Raw genomic sequence first — 24648 nt, 5'->3', positions numbered from 1 at the left:
GCGGATGTCCCGGCGAGTCCCGGGCTGAAGGAGGCGGCTCCGGGCGGCGCGGAGCGCTGGTGGCGGGCCCGGGCTGCGGCGTGTGAGCGCCCGCCAGCTGCGCTGGAGACACGGTGAGGGCCGCGGGCGGCGGGGCTCAGTCCGCGTCGCGGGCAGTGCTGCAGGGGGGCGGCGTCTCGCTTAGGGGGGCGAGTAGGGCTTGGGTGTGGGTGCTGGGGCGGGGGACGGTACGGCCGAGAGGGTCGCCCGCGGGGTTTCGGGGACCCCTGGACGAGGCCATGTCCGGCTGGGAGGGGGCCAGGGTCGCGGGCGCGCGTCAGCGGGGCGGGCAGGGGGCTGGGAGGCGGCGAGGGGTGGTCGGGTGGGGGTCTGCGCTGTGGAGCTAGGCGCCCGGGGAGGTGGGGGCGGGGTGCCCCAAGGGCGGGCCGGGGGGCTGATTGGGCTCGGCTGGGCGGGCCCGGGGGAGCTCCGCTGCGCGGGCTGGTGGCGAGCAGCCTCCCTGGGCGCGCACCGCTGGGGTCCGGGAGGCGGTGATGGACGTCGCCTCCTTGAAAGTTGAAGGAGTTCTCTGGGGACCCCGGAGCTTCTCCGAGGTGGTGCGCCCCGAGGGCCCTTTCCTTCCCCTTGCCTTCCGAACCCGGGGGTCTATCCGAAGGGATTAGTCGTAAGTGCCGGGCCTTCTGCCGCGTTGGACTTGAAGAAGTTCCCCCACTTCTGCCTTGGGAGAAGACTGGTCTAACGGGGCGGAACGTTTAGGTACGAATTCTGCGAGAGTGTGTGTAGATGTCAGTGGCGGGGCCGGTGCTTGGCGCGGACACCTGCGGTTGCGGACCGCCGACCGTGCGGGGAGACTAGGCGGGGACGGAGGGGCTGCACCGGGAACCGCTGGCTGCCCCCTGCCATCCAGGTAGATCCCAGCACGCAGGGAAGATTTTTTTTTTTTGTCTTAGAAACCTTGGTTTTTGGCTCGATTTCGTGCCTTGGAGCAGTGAGGGTTCGAGTGAGATAGTGCAAACAAGTTTGGATAAGGTGAGCAATCCTGAATTCAAAACAGCTTTTCTTTAAAAGTGTAAGTATAGGATTGTTGCTCACATCCGAAATAGATTCCCGAGCTGTGAAGTTAGCCTCCCGTTACGGTCCAGCAGGGAACAGTGTGTAGCTTCAATGTAACATAGTGTTAACCTGCATTTTAGTTTACAGTGAGATTGGGATTCCAATAAATGTCGTATTAGAAAGGCCTGCTGTGATGTGTGAACAATAGCATATATATTTTTAAGCAAATATTGTCTAACTTTTTTTCGGGTTTTTAGCACAGTATGTTTTTCTTGTGTCTTGTATCGTCTGTTACTATATGAAGAGGAGGTTCTCTCAAAGCTGTAATTAGGAGTACATTACCCAAGAGTACTTTCCCTTTAAGAATCCAGCTGTGTTGTTTTGGCAACTGCTAAGTACTCTAGTTGTCAGTTTTAAAATCTGTGTTACCTTGGCAGTACTTGAACAGTCTGTGGAAAAGGTAAACAAAATAGTTCTTTTTTAAACATACAAAAGACATTTCTTTTAACATGAATTTAGGAAGTGAGGGTAAAAGTAAGTGTAGTGTATTGTGCCATTATGGCTTTTGTATGTACATTTTTTGTTTTTGTGTATTTTTGGAGAGCTGAGTCTCTTATTTTTCGGTAAATTACAACTTTAGTTTGAGGAAAAGAGTGAGAAGTTTTCACTAAAGCAGATGCCGACTTAGATTATGTTAAATGTCATAAACACATCTGTATGTCATATAAAGCATTAAGATCAGTATTTGTTGTATATGGTGATTCATTAATTGACAATAGAATCACCTTTATTTTAATTTTCAGTGAGCATTGTTGCAAGAAGTTCTGGTAATGATGTTATAATCAAAAGTACTGTGAAAAGCTAAAACTGGTGATTTGAATATTTGTGGACTCTCGAGTAACAGTTCTGTTGAAGAGTGTGCTTCCAGTGGGTCCTTAGTGAAAACAGTGACCATGAAGTAATGGTGACCTCTCTGAATACAGTTATTTGCTTACCTTTTTCCTTTAATTCACACTATGGTTATCTATGAAATTATGGTTTTATTTCATATTAGAACAAAAGTATTAAGATTATACCGAACTCTTTACCTGCCTTCAAAAGTTTTTTAAACAAATTATGAGTGGTGTTCAGTGGAAGGAAAATAGCTTACTGAAGCTCAGAAATAATTGTAATGTCACCATGTTGAATTATGATTTCAGAACAATTTTCTGTATTTTTGTTTTCATATAGGTATGTGTGACAAAGATTGTTTTTTCTGTAAATGCAATTGGAAATAATCTCTTAAAAATGTTGAGTTGTTTCAAATGGTGACGTTATGTTTTTCAAACCAATTTCATTACAATTTGCCTTTTCCATCCAGAATGCATTGTGGGTTAATATTAAATTTATTAATATTCCAGCAATAGCAATGTCATCCATTAATTGGCTACCATAGAGAGGAATATTGAACTATATTCTGAGGGTGGCTAAGTAATTATGGAAATGTTTATTAGAATATGATTTTGGAGTTTGAAATAGTGCAGTTAAATCTTTTCAGTAGATTTGTATTCTGATTTAGGAGGAAGAAGCCATGAACAAATTTGTTACTGAAAGTAGCATGCTTGTCAGTTTTGGAAAACCATGATTTTGTTCCTCCCTTTGGTGCTTTCAGTCTGGCAAGAAGAATGTAATGTAATGTACCGTGATCATGGGCCTGGATTTGGGGGCATTTCTGATTTCAAGTATTCTATCTTGTCATCAGACTATGCCCTGGTTACTTATCGTACATATGAATGTTTCAAAGTCTAACTAAAGTTTTCTTTTTTGTGATGAGGCTATGAGAACACTATTTGTGGACTGAAAATGATCACTATTTCTTTTTTCCAAATAAGGACAATCTGTACATTCTTAGTAAATTGAGAAGTGAGTGCCTTCTCTCCTAACGTTTAAATAGTAAGTGTAAATATGGAAATCAGCTCAATCTTTAAGCTGAATAATCTCATGCAAGAGAATGTTGTAACATATGCTGATTTGCAAGCCCCAGTAAAGGAAGGCAGCTTGACCCCCGTAGTCATATCTTGATTCAGATCGAGCTCCATTGCTGACAAAGTTGAGATATCTCCTGGAAAATATAAAGGATTATGCTACCTGCCCCATGTTAGGATTAAATGAGATAACGAGCATAAAAGTTCTAGCACACTACCTGAAGCTTAATGTGCAAAAATGCATCTTGCCTGATCTCCCTGCATTCCTTCTGGCTTTGATCTCTCCTTTCCTCTGAAGATTATATAGGTACCCTGCCCAGTACCTATACTTTCCGTGTTTGTGACCAAAAGGATTTCATATAATGTATTAGTAGAGAATGCTTATGTATTTGTTTTCGATAAAATATCCCAGCATCTTAAATTCATTGTCAGATTATACATAAAATGCTTAATTGGCTGTTTTAAAAATTAGAATTTTGATCTTCAACCATAGGTTATTTCTAATCTCCATAATCTCCTCAAATATTTTTCTAAAGATTAAAGTTAAATATAAATAGTTTTCCCACTATTCTCTGTGGGAGTGGTCTCTAAGATATGGTATTTAAAATTTAAAGTTAGAAGAATACTTTTGTAACCTACCTGGAATAGGTATTTTAAAATAGCTTTATTTACTAAAGAAAAATTTTAAAATACTTTAATATTGAAGAATATTTTAATATCTTAAAACTTTTTGTTAGTGGTTAATCTGTAATTTTTTAATACTTTTATTTGGTCTGTGAATGTAATGATTTTCTTTGTGTATAGTTTATCTGTGTGCCTTATAATAATTGGACCTTGCGTCCAGTTTATTATAATTAAGAGTATAAATTCATTTGTTAATTAGTAAGTCTTACTCATAGCACAGGATATAGGTTGGTACTTATTTAATAAGTACTACATTTTTATATAGATGCTTTATTTATACTTTAATAATAATACTTGTATTTACTGAATTTAATTGATATTTACTGAATTTAATATTTTAATTATATTGAGATTATAATTTTATAAGCATCTGCATTTTAAAAATTAGCTCCTTTGTGAGGTGGAATGCCGTATTTAAACATTGATGTATGAAGGCAGGTTAATTCACTTCATTATTACTTTAACAAGTGATGTTGGTAAAAGCCAGAGGAACAAACAGGGGCAAAAAACATATAATCAAACTTCTGGTAAATACCAACTCAGGCATGTCTTTTTGTGGTTGTCTTGAATTAATACTAATTTTATTTCCTTACACAAAAGTATAAATTTCAAAAACAAAATAACAAAGCAAAAAATAAAAACAAAACAAAGCAGAGCAAAAGCAAAATAAAAACCTTTAATACATGAACTTAAAAAAATTCTCACCATTACTACAGTTACATGCTTTGAGAAATGTCAGTACTGGGCATTTAGTTTATACTGCATGAGCTAGACTTTTTTACTTGGTTACTTGTGTGACTAGCAGCATGCATGTGCAGGATGACTTGGATTCATTTGAGGTATGATTTGTGGCACTTGGAACAAAGGGCTGCTTCCCATTCGACCTGGTACGAGAACTTGTAACTTCTGGGCTTAATATAAAACAAGCTGCTCTTGCATAGAGTAATACTGTATGTGCCTGTTTCACCTCTCATCTTCATCCTTGGAAGTCCATCTTCTGCATAGAAATTGGAATTCTATTTCTAAAATTCAGATCTATATGTCATTACTTTTTAAACAATAAAAACAACTTTGAAGATATATGAGATAATAGAGAGGCAATAATGTAAGGGGTAGAAGATTGGCCTATAAAATCAGACTTCCTGGCTGGGTGGGGTGGCTCATGCCTGTATCCCAGCACTTTGGGAGGTGGAGGCGGGTGGATCACCTGAGGTCAGGAGTTTGAGAGCAACGTGGCCAACATGGTGAAACCCTGCCTCTACTAAAAATACAAAAATTAGCAGGCGTAGTGGCTTACATCTGTAATCCTAGCCACTTGGGAGGCTTAAGTATGAGAATTACTTGAACCCAGGAGGCAGAGGTTGCAGTGAGCGTAGATTTTGCCATTACACTCCAGCCTGGGTAATAGAGTGAGACTTCATCTCCAAAAAAAAAAAAAAAAAAAAAATCAGACTTCCTAAGTTAAAATACTTACTCTCCTTACCGTGTTCTTATTTACTTAAACTTTGTGTTCTTTGGCTTAGTGTATAAAATAATAATTCTAACATTATTCTATACAGTTTTTGAGAGTATGATGTGTGTATTATAAAGTGCAGTGCCTGGTATATAACATGCATTCATTTTCCGCCTACTATCATTACTACTACTGCTATTGCTATTAGTCATGGCTCACTTTATGATGTGATTCCATCCTCTCTTTCGAGGCTCATTTTCAGCCATCACCTTTCAGTTTCTATGCCTTAGTCAAGGCCAACTATTAGCGCTAATCTGAAAAGGCCATGTGTTTTCATGCTGATGACTACTACTTTTATTTCTCAAGCCCAGGCTTCTCTTGAGCTTGATAGTCTCTTGGAAATCTAGTTGGAATCTCAAATATACATGATATGGCTAAAATATATCTATTTTTTTCCTCTCCCCCAGCCTTCTTCCTACCCCTAGACCCTGGTGTCTCTGCTGGCATTCTCCATATCCATAAATGGCAGTACCCAAGCCAAAAACTTAAGATATTATTCTTGACTCTTTCCATTTCTCTCAAATCCAATTCATTCCTAAGTCCTGTCATACCTTCACAGTTTATCTTGAGCAGTCTATTGCTGTTTGTCTTCACTGCCACCTCTTTATTTTAAGCCATCATTCTCTTGCATGAAATACTGCAGTAATATTCTAAGTGGGCTTCTTATTTCTCTGCTTGCTCCACACGGTTGTTTTTTTCTTCACATAGCAGCCCTGAGAATCATTTTAAGAGCCTACATTGGATCATATTTCTCTGCTTAGAATCTTCCAGTGACTTCCCATTCCTCTGAAAATCAAGTCTGTCCTCCATTCTGTGGCCTAAATGAGCCTGAATGATCTTTTTCCTTCTCATCATTCTTTCCCTCATTCATTGGATGCCAGCCAGGAAGGGCTCTCACTGTTTCCTAAACTCTCTACACCCTTTCTTCTTTTAGGGCCTTTTGCACTTTTTGTAATCCTTGCTTGGGATATTCTTCCAATATCTGGCCTGGTCAGACACTTTGGAGCTTGCTTGGCCTAATGTCACCTCTTACTCAGAGGCCTAACCTGACCATTCCTATTTAATATGTACTCTATCATTTTACTCTCTTAACTGGATTATTTCCTTCAAGACAGTTATCATAATTTGTGTATCCTGGTTTATTTAGTTATTGCTTATTTATAGTATTTGTCCATTAACTGAATATAAACTCCATGAAGGCAGAGGCCTTGTTCATCTTATTCTTAGCTGTATCCCCAAGCATTAGCATGCTGCCTGGCACTTGGAAGATAGTAAATATTTGATGCTTCTGTATCTTTGTTCATGTTTTTGTCAGTGATTGCAGTGCTCTCTTTGTACATACAGTAGGAGTTACTGAACTACTTATCCTTTAAGTCTTAGCTCAAATGTCATCTGTGGTATTAGTTTTAATTTCCTAGACAAAAGATTTTTACTCTTGCTCTTGTGTACTTCTGAAGCCCGTGATACGTGCACTATTTGTAGAGTAAATCCCCTCTTAGGAATTCAGAATATTATAGTTGATGTCAGTCTCCTCTGCTAGGCTGAGTTGCTGTGTCAAGGATCAGCTGGCTCTTTTGTGTGTTCAGTATCCACCAATCAACCTATCATAGTACATATGATGAATTCCCAGTAAATGTTGAATTGAGTAGCAGTTGTCCTAGCCATCTGAAATAACCAACCACAGACCAGTTTTACCAAATCATACTTTAAAAATCCCAAAATTACTTTCCAGGTTATAATCTTATTTTATGTTTTCTGTTGACATACTGTCATTATCATTCTAAGGGCAGGAATTTGAGAGCTTTGGAGCTCAAGTGTCATTTCCTCAGATTCTATATAATAAGGACTAGATTATAAAGAGCCCTTAAGCTATGTAAAAGAATTTGAACTGGCCAGGCACAGTGGCTCACGCCTGTAATCCCAGCACTTTGACACGTTGAGGCAGGTGGATCACAAGATCAAGAGATCGAGACCATCCCGGCCAACTTGGTGAAACCCCATTAAAAATACAAAAATTAGCTAGGTGTGCTGGCATGTGCCTGTAGTCCCAGCTACTTGGGAGGCTGAGATGGGAGAATCACTTGGTCTGGGAGGCAGAGGTTGCAGTGAGCCGAGATTGCACCATGGCACTGCAGCCTCGTGACTCTGTCTCAAAAAAAAAGAATTTAGACTTTATTCTGGGGAAAATGGATGGAATGATCTTAAACCTGGGAGGAAACTGGTTAAAAAGATAATGCTGGTTACACGGTGGAGGAGAGTGTGGTTACACTTTGAAGAGAGTTAAGACTTAGGCATGGAAGATGTTTAGGAGAGCTTTATAAAAAATTATTTGAAGAGGATAAGGTGGCTTACATCTATGTTAGTGTGTTAGTGGGAGGAGGTTGAAGAAATAGGTGGATATGAGAGAGATCTAGGAGATAGGATTAAAGGACTCAGTGATGGAGAGCATGCTGAATGTGAAAGAAAAAAAAAGGATGGTTAGAGGACAATGATTAGGTTATGGCTTGGACAGTGAGGGGAATGAATGGTCTGTTTACTGAAATGAGGATAGAAGGAGGAGCAGATTGAGGGAATATGATGAGTTTATTTGTGAGAGAGTACCCCAGAAGAATAAAAAGGTGTAGGCAGAGAGTGGGATGTATGCATTTACTGTTAAAAATGGGGCAATTCCTGATAATGAAAAGGTCATGGATTGACTATTTGAAGAGAAGTGGAAGGGAAGGTATGAAGTTGTCAGGGAATTGAGAGGATTTATTTCTATAGCCTGAGGACATGTCTGTCCTAAGGTGGGGCACCCTGTTTTAGAAGACCTTAAGGTATTTAATGTTTGGTCTTGGAAAACAGAAATGAAAAATTATAAATACTATATTATCAATAAGATTATCTCAGGTTAAATAAAACAAAAGCACCCACAAAAATAAAAACTTTTTCCTAAACAAAGCAGGGTACTATTTAATTATTCTAGATATTTAATTCGCTTCTCAGTAATGGCTAAAAATCATGACACATATCAAGCATACAAAAAAGGTGGTGAATAATGTAATGAATACTAGCAGAAAGAATGCAGTGGATATCTTGTAGTCCCATTGTCCTTTTTCCTTTTTGGAGATAGTCATTATCTTGAAACTTGGATTTACCTTTCTCATTGATTTGTTTTTAAAATGACATATATGTTGCTGAACAATATGTTGTGTTTTCGTGTTTGAAAACTGTATTCAATGGTACTGAAGTCTTCAATACTTTCTGCAGTTTGTCTCAGCAAATATCATAATATAAATCTTCTTTTCAGTATATAATGAACTGAGTATTAACATTAGAACAAAGCAATGAGAAACTGTCATTGATGAATTATTTTGAACTGCCGTAGGAATTGTAATAATTGTTTGTGTATAAATGAAACTAATAATCATGAATATTCCTTTTTGTAAATGTTTCCATCCATAAAAGACAACATTGAAAGTTTTTATTGTAGAATAATGTTGGATTTAGAGAAAAGTTGTAAAAATAATATTGTGTAGAGTATTTGCAGTTACTCTTTATTCAGCTTGCTTTAATATTGGAGAACTATATAACCATAACGTAAATACCAACACCAGGAAAGCAATATTGTATGATACTATTAACTAAACTGAAAACCTTTTTTGAATTCCATCAATTTTTCTTCTAATTATGTTTATCTAAGTTTCAATCCATCATCCCACATTGCATTTATTTGTTGTGTTTCTTTAGTCTCCTGAAAGCTGTGATATTAACTCACTTTTTCCTTGTCTTTGCTGCTTTTTTTTGAAGAGTACTGGTCTTTGTTTTGTAGAATGTCTTTCTATTCGGGTTTCTCTGATGTGTTCTTATGATTAACTTGGGATTATACATTTTTGGCAATACACCGAAGTAATGGTATCATATCAGGAGGTATGTTTACATCAGGGGCTACTGATGTCACTGTCTTATCACTGGTCATGTTAGTCTTGTTCACTTAATTAAGGTAACATTAAGTGATCTCTCCCCTGTATTTTTTCTTTGTAGTTGATAAATATTTTGGGGGAGATACTTTGAGATTATGCTAATTGCTAGTTTTTCTTCAAACTTTCATCCATTCACTTTAGCATCTGTTGTTGGAACTTATCTGTGATACTTACTACTCTAGTATTAACCTCATGATGATTTTGTGATTTCCTTGTTCCTTTCTCATTTATTAAATTCTTCTTTAATGAAGAGGTGTCCCTTTTCCCTAATTTATTTATTCATTCATTTATAGACTCAAAGGTATTTATTTTGTAGGCTGTAATCTGATGCTGTCACTTGTTACTGCTCAGCTTTGACATCGAGAGCTCTGTCAGGTTGGTTCCTTGTCCTTTCCACATGCCCCCGTCCTTTTAAAAAAGCACTTCTTCACTTTCTGGCTCATCTTGCATTTTACCTGCTCCAACCTTGTAATATCTCCTTTTCAAAAAGCCTTGGCTCCTTGTTTGGGGGGATAGCATTTAGAAACCAAGATCTGGGTACTAGGACTGCTGCTCATTGCTACTGGGGAGTCATTTTTTTTCTAGGCCCTCTCAGCAGGCAGAGCTAAGAAGTATGTGTATGTATACGAACCCACACATTTAACACATCCACAGTCAATTTTGCTATAACACAGTGTATGTGTTCCTCAAAATCACTGTGTTATGCATAATCATGCAGTGAAAGCCACAGGGTTTGTGTGATCAGTGAAGTTAGAGAAGTAGCCTTAAAAAACTTTGTCACTGACACATTAAAAGAAAGGATAGGAGCTTGAATCTGATTAAAATAGCATGGTTTTAGACTTGTTAAGCCATTAATGAATACCTAAGTACATAATAACTGTGTTGCTTTACCATGAAAAAGACATGAAGTTTGCTTATGTGAGTGTCCTGAGGTGTGATTTTTGAGTTACTGTGAAATGGTGGAGAGTTATCAGATGAAACCTAACACCAGATGTGGATAGATGGGGCTCATAACACATGAGCTGTGGTAGCTCATTTTCATTCGAATCAGTTCTCCCTGGGTGCGTTACAATTTAGTCTTTATATCTATACTAATTTTGTGTTTTTTTTTCATTTCTTGACAGAATTTAGTCAGCTTTTAAAATTTCTCTTTGTATTTTGTTCATTTAGTTTTTAGATTTTTGATTCAAGGTGGTTTTCATATCATCAAATGCTTGTTTAAATATATTTTATTGTTTTTTGAGTATTAACTTATAGTTTTCTTCTGCTTTAAGGTTTTTTCTTTTTTGGGGGGGGTGGAGTTGGGGGGTGGGAGGGGGCAGGTTTCCTCGCTGGATATTTACCACATTCTATTTCTTAATTTTCTGGACTTTTGTTTTTTTTGATTTTTGAGGCAGAGTCTCACTCTGTTGCCCTGGCTGGAGTGCAGTGGCACAATTTCGGCTCATTGCAACCTTTGCCTTCTGGTTTCAAGCGATTCTTGTGCTTCAGCCTCCCAAGTAGCTGGGATTACCAGGCATGTGCCACCATGCCTGGCTAATTTTTTGTATTTTTAGTAGATACGGGAATTTCACCACGTTGGCCAGGCTGGTCTCAAACTCCCAGCCTCAAGTGATCCACCTGTCTCGGTCTCCCAAAGTGCTGGGATTACAGGCATGAGCCACTGTGCCCCACCTTGTTCATTTTTATCGTGTTGGGGTGTTTTATAGGATTCCTAGTTTAATGATTCTCTCTTCTGTCAGTATAGAGTAGTTCTGTTACTTCAGTGGTTTTTATTTGTTTCAATGGTTGGAGAAGAGTTGTGGGACTTGCAGTTTTATGAGTCTTCTAAGGTCTTGTGGAACCTTAAATATTCCCCCTTTTCTTTTTCCCTTTACCTTACAGTTACTGAAGGACAGTTTCTCCTCCCTTTTGCCCATTTTTGCCCCCTGCCAGAAGCTGTGTGTTTCAGAGTACCTCTTTTTTTTTTTTTTTTTTTTTGAGGTGGAGTTTTGCTCTTGTTACCCAGGCTGGAGTGGAATGGTTCGATCTTGGCTCACCGCAACCTCTGCCTCCTGGGTTCAGGCAATTCTCGTGCCTCAGCCTCCTGAGTAGCTGGAATTACAGGCACACGCCACCTTGCCCAGCTAATTTTTTGTATTTTTAGTAGAGACGGGGTTTCACCATGTTGACCAGGATGGTCTCGATCTCTTGACCTCGTGATCCACCCGCCTCGGCCTCCCAATACCTCTTTATATGGCCCTTCAAATCAACAGAATTTTGAAATTCCTTCCCTGTAGTCTGTGTTTTGATCTCTCCAGACGCTTCTCCACTATTTACAGATTTAGGATGGGTTTAATATTTCTGATGGTCTTTCCAGATGATCCTTAGGCCCCATTGCTAGCCAGCCTCTTGCCACAAAACCTTGGGGTTTCAGATGGATGAGAGTTTGAGGGATTAAAGAGTTGGGGTGGAAGACAGTTCAAGGGATCAATTGCTGGGATTTGGTGACACCCCCACCCCCTGCTCACAGTTTTGCATTTATCAGCATTCTTTGTCTTAAAGCTATGCTGTGTAGTTTTCTATAGAATTTCCTTTTCCTTTCTTGTTTTTTCACGTGGTTTAGGGAGAGTATTTTAGAGTTGCATAGACATGCTTGCCACCATTGTCCTCAGTTTCTAGTCTCTACTTTTAGAGGAGTGAGGTAAACCTGTTTGCCTTATCCTGCCAGGGCTAATGAAGATTTTAGTTAGGAAGAGAGATAGGCAGTCAGCTTCACTGGTGAGCTAGAGTCTCCAGAAAGTATCATGAAAGAGGAGAAATAGACTACATTTAAATGCCCTTACTTCATTCTAATAACATGCAAATGCTGGTTCTGGATTATTGCAAGTCTTACTGTTTTTTTCCGGAAAGCAAGGTTATTCAAAGGTTTGTATCTGTAATATAAATTAGAAATGCCTTGGTTTTATTATTACATGAAGGAGTTATAAGCCTATATTTGGCCAAGGGCTTCCTTTGATGTTTTTTATTCTAATGTCAATTTAACATAAGATGTTTTCTGAAAAGGTAACTTCTAAATTTGTAAATTGATTTGGTAGATGTTAACTTTTTGCAATTAAACTTCATTATCTCTTTACATATTCTACTTTTGATTTTCTTGGTTTTATTTTATGATTTTGACAGTTACTTCCAGTAAATGGGAGATATTATGTTATTCCTTGACTCTACACTTGTTACTGTGTTTAATAAGATGGCGCTAAATCTGTTTGGCAGCTGAAGTTAATTAGTTCTCTCTCTCTTATCCCTTTTATCTATTTTTTTAACTTGAGAAATTTAACTTAAAGTGGGAATCGTGTAGAAGTTCTTTATGCTTGGTTTTTATAGTTCAGTTGCTTAAAGTATTTATTACCTGTGAACAGTTCTTTCCCTAGAAATAATAAGTAGTCTGTTGGGAGTAGAAATAGACTTAACATCATTAGTCATTATACATTTCTTTTGTAAAAATATCAACCAGAATTAAAGGGCGTATTGGCTTTTAACATCAGAATTCTATCATAATATAAATTAAAACCTTTTACTATTAATGACACAGCTTTGGAGTTATCCACTTGGCTTTCAAATGGTTTTTAAAGGCAATCAGTCTCTATGCTCATCTGTCTGTCACCGGGACTTCATTGATGAGCTTTTTCTTTTTCATAGTTTCCACACAAGTCTTAATGACTTGACAGACTCATTTTACCTTCATTTCCTTGTTTGATCATTTGCCAAAGCTGTTTCTTTTTATTGACTCCCCTTTTCTTTCTTCAACTCGTAAATATGGATAGCCCCTAAACAATGGCCTGGGCTCTGGTTCCTCCAAACTCTTCCTCTTTTGGACTCTGTCCCTTAACTGTTTCTCACTGTTCTAATGATTATTTCCATATTGTTGATTCTGAAATAGAACATATGTAAGATATAGCTGTTTGCTTCTAGGAGTTAATAGCTTAGGGAGGGTAAAATCCCATTAATTTACTAAGTGATATGCAAATCTTACATACGGATTAGGAAGTTCAGGGAAGAAAGAGTTTGGAGGTGTTCAGAAGATGCTTCATAGAAGGATTGACATTTGAGCTGGATATCAAGTTTTAGTGTCAGAGTTGTGGAAAAAATACACCTTGAGCAGTTTGAGCACTTGAACAGTTTGAGCAAAAGAGCCAAAACAGAAAAAGGAGAGCTGTGTATTGGACACAGTTTGGCTAGATTGGAGAGTTTTTCAGAAATAGAAGATGGTAAAGTGGGAAAGAGAGCTTGAAGCCAGATTGTAGTGCTGCTGGAATGTTCAGCAGTTTGAATTTTGTTCTTCAGGTTAAAAAAAAACCAACAAAATAAAACCATTGACAGTTTTTAAGCTTGGAAGTGACCAAAGGCTTCTTTAATATACCCATATAATATAATGCAGATCGCGTGTATGTCCTTTCTTATTTCTATTAACATTAATAATTATTAATAAAGCTTGGTGCCTTTTAAAGAATAATGCTCCGGATACTTTTTAGAAAGCATAGTGGTAGGCTCCTTCTTTGATGTTTGAAAGGAATTGGTAGGAATACACAGCTTTTAAGTGGAAGATGTGGGTAACGATTGTTCTTTCCTCATTCTTCCTTGTATCCTATTTTCTTCTTGATTTCCTTTCCCAGGCCAGACTGTGCTATCCTTGAAAAGTGGATTTCTTCTAATTAGTAGTTTTTCTCTTGAAATCTGATAGTATTTTTTCTGCCTTACTCTATTGTTCATATTTGACCTTATGCTAAGGTAGTAGATGTATACACACTGCATTGAAGGTTTTTATGCTTGTCTTATTTCTTCTTGTATTCTCTTGATGTAGCATCTCAGTAAAAATATAGTAAATGAATCTTTTAAATTGCTGTCTTACTAATGCCTTACTAATCAGTATTTTACACTTTGCAAGGTTGTTATTGATGTAGGATTTGGACTGAGCTAAGGTTTTGAAATAATGGCTTTAAAGTCATCTCTATAGCTCTGCTGGTCTAGATCAGTAGTTGTCAACCTTTTTCTGCTGTGAGATACAGCAGGTAAAAGTTTGACATGCATGATGCATTCCCATGACTTTTATAGCAGAGAGGTATAGTATTATAGTAATTTATAATTGCTACATCCATCCTGGGATATGTTGTAGATACAACCTTAGGTAATATGCAATTCTTAGGACAGTGGCTATAAATTGCCCCAGTTCTCTTCTATGGAAGAAAGCATATCATATTCTAAGCAAAGGGATGCTATGAGAATAATCTGAAAACACTCATTTTTCTTTTAAGATTCAAACTAATAATAGTTTACGAGTATCACATTACTTGTGAGAGAACTCCCAAGTTATTATGATGTTTGTCTGTCAAATTAGCTTTAAGACTTTTTGGAATTTTTATTTTCCATTAGTTCAGGTGCTTTTTGTTTGTTTTAGATAGATAGAACGCTATTTCAATATAGATTGGGCTCTGGAGATTGGATTTTCTGCAGATTGGATTGGTAGTCAGGATTATACACCTGTATTCTATTTCATTTCTATGAGCTTAAGAGTTTGCATTCTTAGAACATCTTCTGAGGCTTCTTCTAGTTCAGAACTTTAGGAAGTTGGTGAATATCATGAATAGAGCATCCAAATATTTTCTGCATTCTGGTTAAAAGCGTTATTAATATGGAAAGCTGTTTGATAGACTTTGAAACTTTACCAGATTGTTTAACCAAAGTGATGTATATTTGACCGTTATATGAAGTGCAGAAGATTACATTTTAAAGTGTTCGTGTTTTTAAACTTTGGTTTGTGTGTGCTTCTTGTTGTAAGTGTCTGGGTGGTTGAGGACTGTAAAAGTGATGGATTCCAGTTACCATATGCCTGAGAAGGGGACACACACACACACACGTATGTGTGTGTGTGTGTATATATATATATATATATGACCTGATATATAATAGGTTAATAATAGGGTGGTTTGTAATATTGTTCAGGTATATATATATATATATATATATATACACACATACATACATATACATATATATATACACATACACACATACATATATATATATATGTATGTGTGTATGTGTATATGTATATCTCCCCTATTACTAACCTCTTGTATTGGTGTGGTACGTTTGTTACAATTGAGGGTGATACATTGTTATTAACTAACTCTGTAGTTCACATTAGGGCTCACTCTGTGTTGTACAGTTCTAGTACCACTTTTCTACTTCTTAAAATTCTTCCTTCAGTGTTTCTTGGATCACAGGCCTGCTAACAGATTGTCTCAGCTTCTGTTTGTTTGAAATGTCTTTATGTCCCCTTTATCTGTGAAGAATATTTCTGCTTTATATAAATTTTAGTTTACAGAGTTTTTTTTTCCTTCCAGCACTTTACAGGTGGAATTCCTCTCTTTTAAACTTGCTGCCTTGTTGTATTACTTTTGACAAGGAGTCTGTGGTAATTTGTGTGTGTGTGTGTGTGTGTGTGTGTGAGATGGAGTCTTGCTCTGTTGCCAGGCTGGAGTGCTGCAGTGGCGTGATCTCGGCTCACTGCAACCTGTAGCTCCTGGGTTCAGGCAATTCTCCTTTCTCAGCCTCCCAAGTAGCCGGGACTACAGGTACATACCACCATACCCAGCTAATTTTTGTATTTTCAGTAGAGATGGGGCTTCATTATGTTGCCCAGAATGGTCTTGATCTCTTGACTTTGTGATCCACCTTCCTCGGCCACCCAAAGTGTTGGGATTACAGGCGTGAGCCACCACGCCCTGCCGGTAATTCTTATCTTTGTTCCTCTGTGTGTGCTGTGTCCTTCCACTCCTTTGGCTTCTTGTAAGATTTACTCTATATGACTGGATTTCAGCAATTTATTTTTATGTGCCTTGGTGTGGTTTTTTTGTGCTTAATCTGCTTTATATATACTGAGTTTCTTGAAGATGTGTGTTCAGTTTTCCTCAAATTTGGAAATATTTTGGCCCTATTTCTTCAGATATTTTTGTTTTCCCTTCCTTCTGTAACTCCAGTTACACTATTTTTAGATTGCCCTTGATATTCTCACAGGTTCTTGATAATCTGTTTTTGTTTTGTTTTGCTGTTTTTGCTATTTTTACATCTTCAATTTTGTGATCTTCTTTTCTGCAGTTTAATCTACTGTTAATGCCATCCAGTTACTTTTTTGAGCTATTTCATTTTTCATGTTTAGAAAATCCATTTTATTCTTTTAAAAATAATTTTTTTTCCTTTAAAAAATCCTGTAACATATTTATAATATTTTGAAGTTTATGCATTTAAAGACATCCTCTCTTGCTTCTGGGTGTCTTTCTTTTGATCAGATTTCCCCCTTAGTGGAGTGGGTCACACGTTTCGTCGTTTTCTTATGTTTACTGAGTTTGATTGACTCCTGGACGCTTACCACACTGTTGTCTGGATTTTGCTGATTTCCTCTGAAGAGATTTTAATTTTGTTTTGGCAGATAATTTTTCTGCAGACATGTGTGAACCTTTTGAGCTTGCTTTTACACTTTGTTTGGACAGTTCTAGTATAGCCTTTAGGGTAGCACTTGAAGGTGCTGCTGCATCATTTTCTACTGGTTGCCCATGTTTCTTTGGGTGGAACTTGAACATTCTCAAGTCTTCTGTAATCTTCGGGGATATATTTTTTTTTTATTATACTGCTTTCTGGTCATTGTTCTTTGCCTGGCCTTGTGAATTTCACTTTATTTAATCTCACATTCAGTGAAAAACTGTAGAGCTGTGTTGTTAAGTGTGGTAGCCATTAGCCATATGTGGCTGTTGAGTGCTTGAATCATGGTTATTCTGAATTTAAATGTGCTGTATGTGCAAAACACACTGTATTAGTCTGTTTGCATTGCTATAAGGGAATACCTTAGACTGGGTAATTTATAAAGAAAAGAAGTTTATTTTGACTCATAGTTCTGCAGATGTACAAGAAGCATACTGCTGGCATCTGCCTCCTGATGAATGTGTCAGGAATATTACAGTCGTGGTGAAAGGCAGAAGTGGAGCAAGCTTGTCACATGGTAAGAGAAGAAGCAAGAGAGAGTGGGTAGGGGGAAGTAACACACTCTTGAACAACCAGATCTTGTGTGAACTCAGAGCGAGAAGTCACTCATTGCCAAGAGGAGGACAGCAAGTAATTCATGAGAAATCTGCCCCCATGATGCAGACACCTCTCACCAAGTCCCACCTCCAACATTGGGGATTGCATTTCAACGTGAGCTTTGGGTTGGGACAAATACCCACTCATATCACATATACTGAACATTAGGGATGTAGATGAGGAAAACATATATAAAAATTTCACTTTTTAAATATCAGTTACATCCTGAAGGAATACTATGAGTGTATTGGGTGGTATACATTGCATTAAAATTAATTTCACCTTCCTTTTACTTTACAATGTGGTTACTAGAAAATTAAAAATTAGGTTTTAGGTTCATATTATGTTTCTTTTTGGCAGTGCTGCTCTAGAATCCCTCTGCAGGTTTCAAGAGCACTTGCTCTCCTGAGTACCATCATTTTTTGCTAATCTGTCCCACAGATTTCCACTGCCTCAGACTTCTTGAATTTTTATTTGTCTCTTATATTCAGCGAGTCCTCCATTTTCTTGGCTTCCCTTCCTTGCACTGTTGTCCTGACTGTGCATCCAAGCATTTGTAGGGGACACTTTGTCTTTTTCCAGGCCTCACAGTGCTGAGCTGCTTATTGTCTGATGTTTTAAAATTGTAGTTTTATATGTTTATGAGTTCCCTAGTTGAGTTCAATGGGAGAGCATGTTCAATACCAGTTACTACTACATCATGGCTGGTAACAAAAATCTTAGGGCATGAGGAGATAGGTGCCTATATGAGTTCACCCTCATTTGAATTAAAAATACCCATTGCAGGGAATCCTAAATTTTGATTACAAATGAAATTCCTAATTTTGTGAGTTTCATTTTGGATTGACTTAAGAACTGTTTGTTTTCATATATAAACTTTTGTTTTTGTTGATACTGCGTTATGCTCAGTACAGAAGCATCCAGTGAAATTTTGGTAGTTTTCAAATGTAAGGTAGTACAAATAGTTTGAATGCTGGTTGAAGTCATTTCATTTAACCATTCTTACTAGTATGGAAAACTGGAAGCTGAGTAAGTTAAACCGTGGTATAAAACATGATATTCAACACTTAAGTGTCCTTGAAATGATAATGCTTCAAAGGTCTTATTTCTTTCAGTAGTACCTTTTATTAAAAAAATATGTTTTGTTCGGTTTTGTTTGTAATCACCTATTGTTTGAGACAGGAAAAAACCAAATTATAGTTTTTTTGTATTTCATACACCACTCACCACAGGTTACTTTGCCTCCGGTCACCAAAATGTATGTGAGGATTTCCCATAAAGCAGTTCACCAGTGGACACCAGTTGGATTTCCTATAATTGAGTTCAATTCTGTTAATATCTACCTGGAATGGCCTCAGATCCTACAGGTTTGGGGGCTTAGCCTGACAAGACTGGCCCAGTTAGTATGTCAGTTGCAAGTCCCTGGTTGTGACCTGCACTTCTGACCAGTTGGTTATAAATCAGGGGTTCTCACTACCCCTTCTTCTGATTTGATTAATTTGCTAGAGCAGCTCACAGAACTCAGGGAAATACTTTACTTATGTTTACCCATTTATTATTAAAGCGTATTTATTATAAATGACCAGTCGGAAGAGATGCATAGGGCAAAGTGTATAGAAAGGGGCACAGAGCTTCCATCGTCTATCTGTCATGTTACCATTCAGTAACCTCCACATGTTCAGCAATCTGGAAGTACTCCAAACCCTATTCTTTTGTTTTTTTGTTTGTTTGTTTGTTTTGTTTTGCTTTTTTTAAGGGTTACCTAGCCATGATTGATTATATCATTGACCGTTGGTGATCAACTCAACCTTCAGCCTCTCTCCCCTTCCCAGAGGTTGGGGGTTGAGGCTGAAAACATCAACCCTCTATTCATGCCTAGGTCTTTCTGATGACCAGCACACATAATGAAGCTACCTAGGGCCCCTAGTCACTCGCCATTTCACTTAACACTGGCAGAAATCAAGTATATATTTCTTACTACATCATGTTATTCCTATCCATGTGATTTGTGTGATATTACATAATTTTTAGTTCTGGTAATTGTCATCTAGAAACTTTAAATATATTTTAAAGGGTATTGTGAAATTATCAGCAATTGCAAATATTTCACAGACATGTTACTTATATGATGTGTATGATATATAGGTATTGATGTGCAGTGTATATTTGAACCTGCTCAAATGTACTGGTCCTCTGAGACTGAGATTTACTTGGCTGTCTTGAATCTATTGCTACAGGAGGCGTTCATTTTTTTTCCTCCTCTCTTTATTCAACAAAAGCACCTACTGAATTGTGATTATGTATAGCAGTTAAAAACATTTCTGGATTCTAACCCTGGCTTCACCACTTTACTAGCTGTGTAACCTTGGGAAGTTGCTTCTTTAGTGTTTGCATTCCCTCTGGAGAATAGTAATGGGGTAATAATGAAGTTGTTGTTGGCATTACATCAGGTAATGACATATAAAGCAATTAGTATGCTGATTAGCATATGATAAATACTCAAGTATTACTGCTGCTCTTGTAGTAGCTGTTATTGCATTAGGCTTTCCCTGGATACATTGTCTCTAATTTTAATCTTCTTCCTCTGACAGTACTTCTTTCTCGGCTTAATTTTTTTTCTCTCATTAAGGACTTTTCCACCAACCTACCACAAATGCTATATATTCCTTATTTATTCATATTGTACTGTAGGTCTCCCCACTGGAATGTAAGCTCTGTGAAGTCAGGAATTGGGATAGGGATTTATTCCTACCACGTAGAAAAGTGCCTGGAATATGTTGGATACTTAGTAAATATTTTCCAAATGAATTATATTGATTCATGGGCCAGATGTTGACTAGATATTGGGGATATAAAAATGAACAAAGTACGAAGTTCCTTCTTGTAAAAAAGCATATGGTATCATAGCAGAGACTCATACTTGTACAACTGATTACGGTAATTTTACCCCCTGGAAGTGATGGTGATAGTTAAGGTGTACTCAGGATGGCGTCGCAGAATGTGTCATGGAACTGGACATTTGATCTGTATAAGAGACAAAGGAGAAAGTTATTTCCAGGTGGAGGAAAAAACAAAGTTAAAGAGCTTGACAGTTTTGGCAGTGGGTTGTTGTCCAGGTTAACAATGTGATAGCAGTTAGAGGTCCAGGTTGTCTTCCTTTTAGATGGACAGAAGCAATGGGATTTGAAGTTTCAATATATGAAATTTGATGATAACTGACTCAGCACTAACATTTTAGTTTAATTTTTTTTTGAAAGTGTGTTTCATTAGAGATTATTGTAAAAGAACTATAAAAACTTGATTTTTTTTACAATATTGTCTTTTAGAAACTATTTGAAAAATAAGTACAAAATACATCATTAGTAACAGTACATTTATAGAATTGAGGAATGCATTTTGATATGAAAACATGTACTGTTATGTATAACTATCAAATTTGTGTTTAATCACTTGTTTGCCATAGGCCAAATAGCTAAATTTTAGCTTCACTTTGAATTATTGTATTTTAGAAGTTGGTAGTGTAACGACATTTGAGGAATCTTTTTCTTTTCTGCATTTTAGTACAATTAGATTACAAGCTGAAATTGGCATTTTAAAGCAAGCGCCTTTTACCTTTGCCAAAAAAAGCCATGTTTATATGTTTTTGTATCTTTTAAAGTTTGAGCTTTTAAGACTTAATTTGTTAATATAAAAAGAATACTTGGCACTTTGTGTTTCCCCCCCTCTAGAGGAGGTGTCCATTTCCAAATACAAAATCAGTGTCATAATACTGCTGAATCAGAGTCAAAAGATTGGTGTTTCTGTGGAGAAATTATCATTTTCATTTGATGAAGTGGATTTACTTGGGGATTGGTTGACTCACCTGATCATGCAATTGTAAATTATTGTATTAGCATCATCATCGATCCTGGCCAATAGGAGTGAGGAGAGGGATAGCTTTCCTTTTTCTACCAAAATGTCCTGCTCTATCTTCAAGCAAGAATGTAGCAGGACTGGATTATTCTTTATGCACCTAATCCATTGAGCAGCGTTCACTAGTGTTTCTTTATTAATGTGAATTATAGACAGTCTTTTTCTAGTCATGTTTGTCATTTTGTGTTAATTTCGTTGTTCCCTTTAAAAGATAGCTAGCCATTGAAAAGTACAAATATACACATTGTATTAGAATACAGGTATTTTATGGTGGTAACAAATAACTATTTCACAATTTTCTTGATGAAAAGAATATGGTGAACATTTTAAACTATTTAAAACAATTTTAGTTTACTGAAACTGGTAAGTTCAGTAGGCTATACACACAATATAGATAAACAAAAAGGATAACATATAATACAGACATAGGAAAATGGGTCCTAGGAAACCAGTTTTTGAATCTTGCAATGCAAAAAATATTACTGAACATTCAAGTAATACTTCCTGAAGAAAAAAGGTTCATAACAATAGAAACACTTAGTTGACTAACATTTTGTTTTGGTTGATCCCAAATAAAACAAATGACTTTTAAAAATTTAATTTTCATTTAACAGTATTTAGAGCTTTCTGCTAGGAATGGTGTTGAGTGCTAGAATTTTGTAATAATTAAATATATATTTAATTCATTTTTGGAGTCAAGAACAATAACCCATCTCAAATTGTTTTCTTTTTTAAGGAATCACATTTTATGAAAAAAGAACAAAGAATTTTGTGCAAGGATCCTATCTAAATGCACTTTTTGCTGATACTTCATTTCTAGTAAGATACTTTTTCTATGTTAACAAGTAAATACAGTGGAAATTATTTTAAAAATTAGGCTGTTTTTGTGAGATTGGTAGTTATTTTAGAGGTTTTTTGGGGGGGTCGGGGAGGCTTAATTTAGACCAGTTAAGGAAGTATGTAAAATTCAGTTGAAATGCGTAATATTGTGTAGTGGCAGTTTTTCTTATATTTTGTCTGACGCTGTGAGATAGTTGCAGATTTTTTCATCTTTCATACTTCTTCTGTATTCTGTATCAGTTAACCTCTGTTTGAAGAAAGAAGAAAAAAAATTAGGTAGTTTGTATTTACTGAGACAGTAAATAGGATGAAGGGATGGGGGACATGAGTTAAATGAGCTGAGGAAAGATTTTCAAGTGAAAGATGACGTGGACATATCTAGCCATATCTTATGAAGCATGGGAAAGGTCAAATAGAAAAAGCAAATTTTAGGGGATCTTTTAGAAATGTGGACATTTTTAATGACATTGAATTTACTGCCTTAAATTACGGGTTTGTATTTGCAAAGTTTGGGAGATTATTTTGATTAAAAATATTACATTGGCATAGGTTAACATTCATAGTATGTCAGTTAGATGTGTAGTCCTCAAAAGTTTTCATGAGTGAAACCCTACCTGAATTCTACCTTCTACTTATAGTGGAAAGGAAGTGAATTATATTAGTGCTAGAATATTTAAAAGTAAGTAATTTTGAAAAATGTTTGGGGATGTTCTTCAGTGTGTTATAATAAGAACATTAGCATTTAAAATATTAGATGTCATTGATCAAGCCTGATGATTATGTCAGTAAAAATCTTGGAAAAAATAGCTCAAAAATTTTTCTTTTGCTCATTTCAGGAATACTTTTGCTACTTCACATAGGTCTAAATTTTTTTCTTGAATAATTAAATGGTAGAAAGAAATCACATTTTACAAATTTACAAAAGTTATTTCTTTGTTAAAATATTCCAACATCAGTTTTATATGGCTGTTTATTTTTCTTGTTATAACTTGGCTGAAGAATAGCCCATTTAATGATTGGTAATCTTTAGGGGACTAGGAGAAAAGGGACTGCTTATCCAACTGATGCAAAGTACCTTCAGTTTAAAACTTGTGTAGCTGGGATGGGAATAGTGGAGTTTAATTCTCATTTAAAAATATAAACCTTAGTCTTCTGTAAATCTTTTTTAAAAAATTTTCTCATTATTACAGTTGGCCCTCTGTATCCATAGTTTCCTCATCTGTTGAACAACCGTGGATAAAAAATAGTCTATATTTCAAAACAATAAAAAACAATACACCAGGCCGGGCGTGGTGGCTCAAGCCTGTAATCCCAGCACTTTGGGAGGCCGAGGCGGGTGGATCACGAGGTCAAGAGATCGAGACCATCCTGGTCAATATGGTGAAACCCCATCTCTACTAAAATTACAAAAAATTAGCTGGGCACAGTGGCGCATGCCTGTAATCCCAGCTGCTCGGGAGGCCAAGGCAGGAGAATTGCCTGAACCCAGGAGGCAGAGATTGCGGTGAGCCGAGATCACACCATTGCACTCCAGCCTGGGTAACAAGAGTGAAACTCCGTCTCAAAAAAAAATAAAAAAAATACACCAATAAAAAATTTTACATTGCTTTAGATATTCTGCATAGTATTGTAGAGATGATTCACAATATGGGAGGATTTGTGTAGGTTGTATGCAAATACCACACCATTTTATATAAGGGACTTGAGTGTCCTTGGAAATTGGATCCTGGAACCAATTTCCTACTCCACAGATATTAAGTGAGGATTTTATTTACATTTCTCACCTGTTTGTTTTGTTCATTAACTGCTGGAAACTGGGTCATATGAACTAAAGTACTCATGCCCATAGCTAAGAAGTCTGCACTTTCTCTGAACCTCAGTGATGGCTGTGGGAATAACTTCAGATGTTATATTTTGAGTCATGATGAAATTTTAGGGAATCCTCTATGATGCTTCCTCTGCTGTCCTCTAAGGATGTAGGCGGTGTCTTTTTCTTCATGATGGGCCTTCTGTGATTCTATGGATTGCGCCGGAGTTAATAACTACTTGCTTAGGAGTTACTCTTTAGTATTTAGGTTGGAAGTGCTCTTTCTTTTTGAATAGACTCATATGTTAATTGGCAAACCTCAGATTAGAGATTTCCCTTACAATTCTGCTGGAGTAGAAATTGGAGACGTGTCATAGGGATGAGAATTTCTCCTGGTTTTTCTTTATGTCTTAGAACTGCTTTGGACTATTACATTTAGGTCAGTGATCCATTTTGAGTTTATTTTTGTATATGAAATGAGGTAAGGGTTGAGGTTTATTTCTTTGAATATAGATATAAAATTGTTCCAGCAGTTTTTTTTGAAAAGATTGTATTTTTCCCCTGTTGAATTATGGCACCATATTTAAAAATTAATTGGCCGTTATGTATGGGTCTGTTTCAGGACTCTGTTCTGTTCTGTTCTGTTGATCTATATATCTGTCCTTATGACAGTGCTTCACTGTCTTGATTACTGAAGCTTTATAATACATCTTAAAATCTGGTAATGTAAAACTTCTAAATTTGTTCTATTTCAAAGTTGTTTCTTCTGTTCTGGATCATTTTTATTTCTTTCTATGT

The 24648-nt window shown here is 36.9% G+C and overlaps 1 protein-coding gene across 30 annotated transcripts in view; it reads left to right on the top strand.

The window, feature by feature from the left end:
• MEF2A (myocyte enhancer factor 2A) overlaps positions 1–24648 on the top strand; it is a 144734-nt gene continuing 120086 nt past the window's right edge. For 20 of the 30 annotated variants that reach the window (XM_078375980.1, XM_078375977.1, XM_054257197.2 and 17 more), the window contains exon 1: positions 1–113. The gene's annotated coding sequence lies outside the window, so the exon portion shown is untranslated. Of the gene's footprint in view, positions 114–462; positions 757–21939; positions 22023–24648 lie in introns of those variants that run through there. The other 10 variants (XM_008998309.5, XM_008998302.5, XM_035303704.3 and 7 more) reach the window with 2 other exon arrangements.

This window comes from Callithrix jacchus, chromosome 6 (assembly GCF_049354715.1).
Source record: "Callithrix jacchus isolate 240 chromosome 6, calJac240_pri, whole genome shotgun sequence".
NCBI classification, from domain to species: domain Eukaryota; kingdom Metazoa; phylum Chordata; class Mammalia; order Primates; family Cebidae; genus Callithrix; species Callithrix jacchus.
This window is presented reverse-complemented; position numbering and strand designations above follow the sequence as displayed.